Source organism: Galeopterus variegatus, unplaced genomic scaffold, assembly GCF_000696425.1.
Source record: "Galeopterus variegatus unplaced genomic scaffold, G_variegatus-3.0.2 Scaffold828, whole genome shotgun sequence".
Classification (NCBI taxonomy): domain Eukaryota; kingdom Metazoa; phylum Chordata; class Mammalia; order Dermoptera; family Cynocephalidae; genus Galeopterus; species Galeopterus variegatus.
In genome coordinates, this window is record NW_007726939.1 from 463,386 (window position 1) to 474,225 (window position 10,840).

Below are 10,840 nucleotides of genomic sequence, written 5' to 3' on the forward strand. Positions count from 1 at the left end.
ATGCCATTTTTCCCAAACAGGAAAACCTACCCAACCTGCCGCTGCACACCTGGGCTCCAGCCAACTCCTCCACTATTTAGCTGGGTGACTTTGGGCAAGTTAATTACTCACTCTGGGCCTCATCTGTGAAATGGAAAAATAACTGTACCTCCCTCATCTGCCACACAGTTACCACTAAGTAAACATTAGCTATTATCCTCACCATCAATTCAAATCTTACCTACCAGTTTTCCTCAATACCCAACCTACAGAAATTTCCCCTGATCTAAATTCCTTTCTACTCCATTCATTTATTGCCTGACAGCAGGAATGACAGCCATCATTTCCTGAGTTCTGGCTATGTTCAAATCCCTGCCATGGGCTTTACTTGTATAATCTAATGTCACCTTCATGGCAGCCCTCTGGTGTACAAACCTGCTCTTTTCCCTGTCGTCTTCTTCATTTCAGTAAATGGCACCTTCACGCTCCAAGTTGCTCAGTCCTAAAACTTTGGCACTGTCCCTGACTTCTTTTCTCATACTCTAGCAATTCATGTCTACACTAAATTTATTCTTAAAATATATACATGAGTCAGACCCACTTTTTGTCTCTTCTACCATTATCATCCCAGTCCAAGGCACTCTCATGTATCCCATCTGGGTAATACAGTAACCTCCTGACTGGTCTGCCTGTTCTTACTTTGTCCCCTCCTGATTCCCAGTGTATTCTCCACACAGCAGTGGGAAGAAGCCTTTGAGAACGAGGCTCTACCTTTCAACAGCTCCCACCACTCAAAGACTAAAATCCAAAGTCTTTACCTTGTGCTGTGAAGCCTACATGACCTGTCCCCTGCCCAACACTCTACCCATGACTTTAAGCTTCACCCGTAAGGCCTCCTGTTCTTCTTCAAATACACTAAAGACACTGCTACCCCAAGGATTTTGCATTCAGTTTCCTCTGCATCTGCAGGACTATTCTCCCACTAAATATCTATGAAGCTCACCCCCTTTCTTTATATGGGTCTCTGCTCATAGGTCTCCTTTTTAAAGAAGCTTCTAAGAACACCCAGCTAAAGCAGTCCCACTGTCTATTTTATGACATTTCCCTGTTTTATCTCCTTACTAGCACTTAACACCTGGCATCATATGTATTTGTTTATTCATTTATTGTCTGTCTCCTAACAGACAGACATAAGCTCCTTGAGTTGAGAACCTTGACTTGTTTGTCCATAGCTCCATTCCTTGTGCAATAAACAAACAGTACCCACCACACTGTAGATCCTCAATAAATATTTGTTAAAGGACGGAAGTTTGAGAACCTTGACTTGTTTGTCCATAGCTCCATTCCTTGTGCAATAAACAAACAGTACCCAGCACACTGTAGATCCTCAATAAATATTTGTTAAAGGACGGAAGGACGGAAGAGAGGAAGGGAGAGAGGGAGGAAGATGGTGCTATAACTTTGGTGGACCTTACAGAACAATGTAGGAATTTAGAAAATAGGCACTGAACAAACAATACCCAGCACACTGTAGATCCTCAATAAATATCTGTTAAAGGACAGACAGAAGGAAAGAAACGAGGGAAAAAGATGATGCTATAACTTTGGTGGACCTTACAGAACAATGTAAGAATTCAGAAAACAGGGAGGCATTAGAGACTTTTTGCAAAGTTTGAGGAAGGTTATTCTGGCAGTTGGCAACTATGTATATTGAGAATGAAGCTACTGTTTGAAGGTACTGCTGAAGTTAGAAAAAGCGTAAAACTACAAAACGTTCCAAGCTCTAGGCTACTTGGGGGAGAAGGGATATAGGCATTAATAGACAATAACATAAGGCAAATAAACAAGTTAGGAGGACCCTAATCTATCAAAACAAAGGTGATTCCCATATCTCTATGTCCAGCCAACTTTCTCCCTGAGCGCTATTTCCAGCTGTCTACCCAACATCTATCTATACCTGGATGACTCATGGATGCCTTAAACAACACACATCCTGTATTGGATTGAATTATGTCCCCCCAAAACTCTCTGAAGCTCAAATTGAGTTTTATGTATTAGAAACTTATGGGCCGACCCCGTGGCTCCCTCGGGAGAGTGCGGCACTGGGAGCACAGCGGCACCAAGGGCCGCGGGTTCGGATCCTATATAGGGATGGCCAGTGCGCTCACTGGCTGAGCATGGTGTGGGCAACACCAAGCCAAGGGTTATGATCCCCTTACCGGTCACACACACACACACAAAAGAAACTTAGCCCTCACTGTGACTGTTAAGAGAATGGGAAATCCTGTTATGGTAATTAAAAGGTGGAGCCACTGGGTCACTGTTGCCAGCACCAGATGGACTTTGGACCTCCCAGCCTCAGAAAGTGTAAGCAATAAATTTTGTTTTTCTTTATAAATTACCTAGTTCCAAGTATTTTGTTATAAGCAACCTAAACAGACTAATACACATCCCAAACCAAACTCATCACTTCTCTGTCCTCTTAAGCCACCACCACGGCTTCCTTCTGGGTTCCCAGTCTCTTCTGGTAAAACGATTAATACCCAGTCACGTCAGCAAGAAATCACCTTTGAGTCACCTAAGCAAGGCTCCTCTTTGACCTCCCGAACATCCAGTCAATCTCACATCTACCTCTCGAACCGTTTGCAATCATACCCTCAACTCTTGCCCCTGCTCTGACCCTCACATTTTTCTCCCGATTACCTCAACAGTCTAAGCTTTCCTGTTCCTCCGACCCATCCTCCCCCTAGCCAGAGAGGTCTTTCTGTCCCCTGCTTCATCAGGGACACCTTCCATCCCCAATGGGAGGAAGTACTCACACTTGATTCAACTATATGGGGTGCCCTCCACAGAACGGGCACTGCCACCCTCATCGTCAATTCTTACTGCTTTATCCCAAATATGCCCTAGCAATTCTCTATTCCTCATGCTGTTTCCTCCCTTCATACCCCTGTACAAGCTAGGGTGAACACACCCATCCCTACCTTGTCACATGGGAAGTCCTATGTATGATGCAAAGTCTGCTGGGGCAGTCCTACCTCCTCCCACACTATTCTGAACTTTCTATACTGTTCTTCCCCAGTGGAGTAGTTGTCATTATATCTTCCCACATATGCCTCCCTTTCTACACAGCAAATTTCTGTAGGATAAGGTCCACAGATGCTCAACTCTCAATCCTCAGCAGCTAAGATTAGCACATAAGAGAGTACTTAAAAAATTCGTTGAAGGGCCGGCCCGTGGCTCACTCGGTAGAGTGCGGTGCTGATAACACCAAGGCCGCGGGTTCGGATCCCATATAGGGATGGCCGGTTTGCTCACTGGCTGAGCGTGGTGCTGACAACACCAAGCCAAGGGTTGAGATCCCCTTACTGGTCATCTTTTAAAAAATAAATAAATAAATAAAATTCGTTGAAAAGTAGAATTAAAAGATAATGTGAATTTCTCCATAAACTTTTTGAAGTACCTTTTTATGTACTAAATATATATTTGCTGAATTAAAGTGACCTGTTTCGTAAACACACCTTGGGCCCTCTTACCTCCAGATCTTTGCTCTGACCCCTCCCCTACCTTGGCACATCTACCTTTCCCTCTATCTTATTTTCTACTTCAGTCCATCAAGAAGCAGGTTCAGACACTCAAGCTCACCACATCTCCAACTGTTCACACCTCAGGGTCTTTGCACTTGCTATTCTCCCTGCCAGGAATGCTCTTAGATATTCCCATGACTTGCTCCCTCATTTCAATTGGTCTCTGTGGAAATATCCTTCTCCTCCTTTAAAAAATAGCTCCAACACTACATTTTATATCTGTGTGTTTTATTGTTGAAGGTGTCCACCCTAGGAACATCAGTTCAATGAGGGCAGGCCTGTCTCATTCACCACTATAACCCAAGCCTATAAGAGTACCAGGAACATTCATTTACTTCATATTTACTGAACACCTACTGTGAGCCAGGACTTGATGATGAGAATAGAAAACACATAGAAATCTTTCCTACTCACATTCTAGAGGGAAAAGACAAAATACACAAGATAAATAAGTAAAATGTAAGTGCTAAGAACAACTAAAGCAGTGAAGAAGACAGAAAGTGGGGAAAGCCTCACTAGGTGACACCCTACTCAGGTGACCTGAAAGAAGAGAGAGCAAGCCACATGGATATTGAACTGCAAGCACGAAGGCTCTGAGGCCAAAGCATGTATGACATGTGAAAGGGGAGGGTTACAGAAAATGAGACTAGGAAAGTAATAGCGGGTCAGATTATGCATAGCCTTATACCTCACTATAAGCAGTTTTTCTACATTAGTGAGATGCGGATCCACAGGATCCGTTTTTTAAGTAAAGGAGTGATATGATATGACAACCTGTGTTTTAAAAGGATCCCTTCTAGCTGTTGGGTCAGGGCAGAAGAAGGGAGACCAGATGGGAAGCTATTTCAACAATCCAGGTGAGAGATGGTGGTGACCTGGCCCAGGGTGGCAAGCACTGGATGTAGAGTGGGAAGGACAGCAATCAAGGATGACTCAAAGGTTATTGGCCAGAGCCTTTTATATCACCAAGATGAGAAAAAACAGCAAGAGGATTAGTTCAGAGAAGGAGATGGAGGGGAGCATGCTAGCCCTATCTTGGTATATTCAATTTGAGTCACCTGTCATCCATCTCAGTGGAGATGTTAAGTAGCCAGCTGGATAAAGGTCAGGGGGGAGGCCCAGGCTGGAAATATAAAAAAGAGATCTGTTAGCTAAATATATAGGTATTTAAAGCTATGAGCCTGTATAAGATCACCATGAATAAAAAATGAAAATGTCACAAACACAAATAAACAAAGGAGAATACATGAAATAAAGAAATTAAAAAGAAAAGCTACGATGCCCGAGGATACCCTTCCACACTCCCCAGAAAGAATACAAAAAGTGACCCTCGCTTGTGCTGGACGACATCTCGGCCAAAACAAGAAATAAAACTTTCTTCCCACACCTAGTATAAGGGCAAACTCGAATCAGAGCCTCTGTCACCGGTCGTCCAAACTTTGACCAAGGACCCATTGGATCGGCCCAGTAATTTTTTTAAAAAGCGACCCAGTAAACTCAGGCATCGTGAGGACGGGATGCTCAGAGACCAGAGAAAGGTGGGCCACCCCCGGGTTCCAATCACTACCCTCCCCCTGGATGACGGTACTGGAAACAAGCCAAGGGTTGGGAGAAGCTCACGGGGTCGTCTCCCCTATCCCCAAAGACCCCTTCCCTAGGAAGGCAAGCCCCCCCCCCCAGGGTGTGTCTGCAAGAAACAAGCAGAGTTGTTAGGGCGCCGTCCAGAAGGTGACTGTAGCGGCGAAGGGCCAGCGGTCCAGCCACGTGGGCTCGCGGGGCACGCCGCGGCAGAGCGCTACAGCGGGGAAGGTAGATCAAGAGGCCAAGCCTCTGTATTCAGAAGGAAGACAAACGAAGTTACTCCCGGGGGTGCAGCCCGACGCTATAAAGGGGGGGGTTCGACAAAGCATTGTGTCGCCGGCGTCGGGCGTGCCCGCTGCCATGAGAAGAACGGGAAGTCTGAGCGGCATGGCTCCGAGCGTGAGGACGGGACTCCGCCCAGCCTCGGGGTCCCGAGTTCAAGGACAAATCTTGTGTCGGATGAACGCAACCGTCACCCTTACCTGGCAAGGCGGCCGTCTCTGCCGCGCAGATCCCTCCTAGAGAACGCGGCCGCCGCTTCTCGCGCCGCTCGCCCGCGCTTCCTGATTGGCCGGGCCGGGTGCTCCCAGAAGCCCCGCGCGCTGCGCCTCCAAACAAACTTTATGGAGATCCGTGGGGGAGGACAAGAACATGGGCGGAGCTGGGGCGGGGCGGACCGGGGGGCGGGGCCTTAGGCTGGACTGTCACTCCAGGTACACTGGAGGCCACCGCCCTCACCCCGCTGCCTGGTTAGTGTCGGCTCTGCCAGGTGAAAGCGTTTTCACCATTCTCAGCGCCAAAGGGATTTCTTACACCTTACTGAGCGCCATCCAAGTGCCAAGCCCTATTCTAAGCGCTAGGAACACAGTGGGGACCACGACAGACAAGATCCCTGCCCTCATGGAGTTCCCGGGCTGCTGGGGAAAACAAAATACGTAGCACTCGTATAATAGAAAAAGAAAGTAGTTGTAGTTTGTAAGGAGGGCTATGAAGAAAAAAGAGGGAGAGACAATGCTTGGGTGGCCAGGGAAGGCCTCTCTGAAGAGGTGAAGTCTGAGCTGAAACATGAACGAGGAGAAAGGGTGGAGATTGCAAAGTCCTGGCGGCAGAGCATTCCAAGCAGAGGGAGCAAGAGTGAAGGCTGGAAGAGAAACAAGCTTGGTGTTTGGAGAATAGAAACAAAGAGGGTAGGCTGGAAGATGTGGGGGAAGGGAGGACACACGGTGTGCTGGGCCACACTTAGCAGCCTCTTTAGGCCATGGCAAGAAAACTGAAGTTATTCTTCGTGCAAATGGGAAGGCACAGGAGGGTTTGAAGCAGGTGTGTGGCATTTCACCTGCCTTTGTAAAAGATCCCTCAGGCTCTCTGGGTGGAGAAGGAAATGTAGGCAAGAGAAAGAGACTAGGAGTCTACAGTTTTGCCCAGCATGTAATGATGGTGGGACTAAGGTGGTGGCAGTGTCCACTCGTGCAAAACATATGCTCACAATGTGCCAAAAATCAATAAGGCCTAGTTCTTATGATACAGTGAGGAAGCAAGTACACAAACAGATTGTACTTCAGTTTGATGTGGTAAGTTGTATTATAAGGGGACCTGAACCCATGACCTTGGTGTTATAAGGCTGCACCCTAACCAACTGAGCTAACTGGCCAGACTAGCTTAGATTCTCCTTGGCCAGACTCTAGCCAGGCCCCTCTGAGCCTTCTTCTCAACTAGGCCTCAACCTTGGCCTATAAAGACTTGAGAAAACACTAACATTGTTTCTAAAAGCTCAAAGCTGCATCACTAAGATGAATCTACCCCTCCTAAATACCTGCCTGAGAAAACTAACTCAAGGCTACCAAAAAAGTTTAGCATTTGTTCCAGCCAACACATAAAGACAGGGCCCCTGTCTCCCAGCCTCTGTGGCAGGATAGAAGACTAACTTCAATAAGCAACAATTAGCAACTCAGGTCGGTTTCACCTGGACCATCCTTCCCCATCCTGCTTTACGTAATTTTTCACTTCTCTGACTCTACTAAGCCCCACCCACCTCTGCCCCCAGTCCCTTATTCTCCCCTTGAAATGCCCCTTCACCTCTGTATAAATCAAAGTTGAGTTCTTGAGTTCTTGAGTTCTTCAGTTTGTTATTGAGCAAGGACTCGCCACCTGATGCGCACAGAAGCCAATACTATTGATATTAAGAAAAGGGTCTGGGGGGACCCGATAGCCAGCCCCAACCTACCCTATCCTCTTACCAAGCTCTTGACTTCGCCACAGGAAAGAATTCAAGAGCAGAGTCACAGTAGAAGATGAAAACAGGTTTAATCTAACAGATAAGAAATACAGACTTCACAGAAAAAGTGAGACCTAACTCCAGAGACTGAACAGGGCCCATATCGAGTTTAATACAAAAGTAAGAAATACACACTTAAAGTTCATTACAGAGTGCAGGCTGGCTCAAGAGCAGCTGCTTGCTGAAAATAAATTTGATACAAAAAGCAAGCATACACACCTCAGCTGGTGAAGTGTGAGTTGGCTCCAGGAAAGTGAGCAGCAACCCCACCTCCTCCTGAAATTCCACTTTTATAGTTTTGCTGTTTAACACATAATTCATGCTATCTAATGAAAATTCAACTAAGGGGGTGGTTCTCAGTGATGTAACATAGTCTTGTACATGCTCAGTTGGTCTCCTTTTGGGTCAAATTCTATCACATGCAGTGAACATATTCAAGAATATTCTGTGTTATTTAGTATCTCTAGTGGAAGGTCATTCAAAGCATAAACTCCACTTTACTGAGTATGCTCAGCTATTAGGGTTATATAACCCCTTTCTACTGAGCATGCCCAGCCACTGGATTTGCATAAGTCAGCCCCCTGAAGTCTCAATTTCCCTGTGTTGCTGCCAAAAATAGGTCCAATAAGCAACAGTAACTTTCTTCTAGGGGAGGGCCTAGAGGAGGGGCCTGAGACCTTGGGGAGTGGCTTGAAACCTAGAGGAGTGTCCAGAAACCCACACCCAGGGAAACCAAGCACCTCCTATCTCACTATGGCACCAGTCTTTGAGAAAAGAAAAGGCTTTATTTTGCAAGATCAACTGGCAAAGAGACAGGAGGCAAGACACTCTCAAATCTGACTCCTCAATCCAGGGGCAGGGCAGGTTTCAAGGGGTACTGGGCAAAATGGATTGGCTAGCTTCAAGTCAGGACATATGTGGTAATGAAACTGCTGGATGCTGGATCTTCCTTGCTGAAGGGCTCTTGCTTCCTAAAACACTCTGGTGGTTAAATTTCTTGCTTTTTAGTTCCGTAGGTGAGAGATATTTGGTTCCCGTGGAGTCCGAGGTCATCTGGAGGGCAAGATTCCTCTCTCTGCATATGCTCAGCTAACGTCCTGCAAGACAACTTGTGAAGCAAATTGAGATAAGGAAATAAACCAGTTTCAACTAGTTTTAGGTGGTTTCAAGTTCACGCTGGACTCTTTCCCTTTGCAATAGTATGTTATTAAAACCTGTCCTTGCCACTTTAACTAGTGTCTTAGTCTGTTCAGGCTGCTATAACAAACTACCATAGACTGGGTAGCTTATACAAAGTAGAAATTTATTTCTCACAGTTCTGAAAGCTAGAATTCCTAGATCAAAGTGCCAGCAGATTTAGTGTCTGGTAAGAGCTCACTTCCTGGTTCATAGACAGCCATCTTCTTGCTATAACCTCACATGGCAGAAGGGACAAAGGAGCTCTCCAGTGTCTCTCTTATATGGGCATTAATCCTATTATGAGGCCTCCAGTCTCATGACCTAATCACCTACTAAAGTCCCCACCTCCTAACGCCATCACATTGGGGGTTAGGATTTCAACCTGTAAATTCGGTGGGTGGAATCAAACATTCAGTCTATAGCAACTAGTGTCCAGCTTTGTTTATTTTTAAAACCTCACACCAGCATATTGTGGTTTCTTTATAAATGATCAATGCTGATTGACAATATGTATGCATGTAGCCTTGTCCTCAAGCTATTAAATATGTATCCAGATCCTTCTGTGGTTAGAGTATACCCATAAAGATAATAGTATCTTACATCTGAATAATGTTTTATACTTTCACCTTGCTTTTTTCCTTTATGTAAAGAATTTTTAATGACATAGACAAATGCTCATGAAACACTGCCAAATAAAAAATCAGGACATTGACCTGTTAAAGCTGAATATTTCCATTTTGTAAAATCCAGCAATTCTACTTAGATACATGCCCAGAAGAAACTCTTACCCATGTGCACCAGGAGATATGAGAAAGAATCTTCATAGCACCACAGTTCAGAATATCAAAAAACTGGAAACAAGCCAATCCATTAACAACAACAAAATGGATAGATTGTGGTATATTATGCAACATATAATTACAAAGCAATGAAAAATGAGGGTAAAACAGCTACAGACACAGCATGGATGAATCCTGGAAACCTAATGTTAAATGGAAAAAGCAAGTAACAGAAGACTATGTAGTATAGTATAAGCTCTACTAAAGCTTTAAAAAAGTCAAGCCAAGTCATATATTGTTTATGCATGGATATGTTTGTGATAAAACTATGAAACATTGGAATGACAAATAGAAATTTCAGATTGTGGTTATCTCTGAGGATAGAAAGGGATTTGGGAGAACCACCTGGGAAAATGTAAGGTATTGGATATGTTCTAGTTCTTGGGTAGGGTGGTTGTTCACAGGTGTTCATTATATCATTATTCATTATTACATATATGTTATTACATACAAATAATTTTTATGTGTCAATATTTTAAAATAATAAAGAAGAAAATTCCCAAGAAGAGGAAAACAGCAAGATAACATAACTGTAGTTTCAACTATGTTAAAAATACACATGAGAGAGAGAGAGAGAGAGAGACTGAGAGAAAAAAACTGATGAAGTGGAAACGATGTCTCTCCCGGGTGGTGGAACCACAGGTGAGCCCTTAAAAGCTAGTGTATTTTTCAAAGTTCCTGTAATGAAATGACCATGCATAACTGTGGAGTATACTAACATTTATAAAGCAAATGTATTTCACAGTGCCTAATTTCCAAAGTCCTGTAGTTTCAGGTATAATCTAACTTTTAAAAATTACATATGGAAATGTTAAGCTTCCAAAAGACAAGAAACTTTCCCCAGGCTAAAGTCTCTGTGGTAGATTAAGAATTGTAACACAGCAAAATTGTTGGCTCAAGGACAGATGCCTTTGGAGCAGATTAACCTTTCTTGTTATGTAACAATACTGAGGAAACTGTGTAGGAAAAGACAGTATTTGCTAAGAACAAGCTTTTGTTGGTGGATCGACTTAACCTTTTGCAAATTGCATCACAAAAGGTGACTTTGTTATTTCACTGATGCTACTAGTCCTTGTGTTCTTCGTAATGATAAAATCAACTGAATTTTCTTGTGAAACTTCCTTGTCTTTACAATAAAAGGGAGAGGCTAACTTTAAATTGGGTTGACACATTCAGTTTTTCTCCACCTAATGGGGAAATTACTGAAGTGCAGTCTGTCTGGGCCTCAATGCATACATAGTCCTTGAGTAATTGCATAATTCTTTTTTTTCATTTCCATTACACAGGGAAAAGAAGTGTAATACATAAATCCCATAATCAGAAAAAATACACTAAAACTTTGTTTTGTTTTATCTGCACAAGAGTTATAACAAACATCAGCTTCCCAATATTTACCTAGG

At 44.0% G+C, this 10,840-nt stretch overlaps 1 protein-coding gene across 1 annotated transcript in view; it reads right to left on the reverse strand.

Annotated features, from left to right (window-relative positions):
* NUP93 (nucleoporin 93kDa) overlaps positions 1-5,709 on the reverse strand; it is a 107,139-nt gene extending 101,430 nt beyond the window's left edge. Inside the window, exon 1 of the mRNA XM_008572736.1 lies at positions 5,630-5,709. The gene's annotated coding sequence lies outside the window, so the exon portion shown is untranslated. The remainder of the gene's footprint in view (positions 1-5,629) is intronic.
* Positions 5,710-10,840: the final 5,131 nt, after the last annotated feature.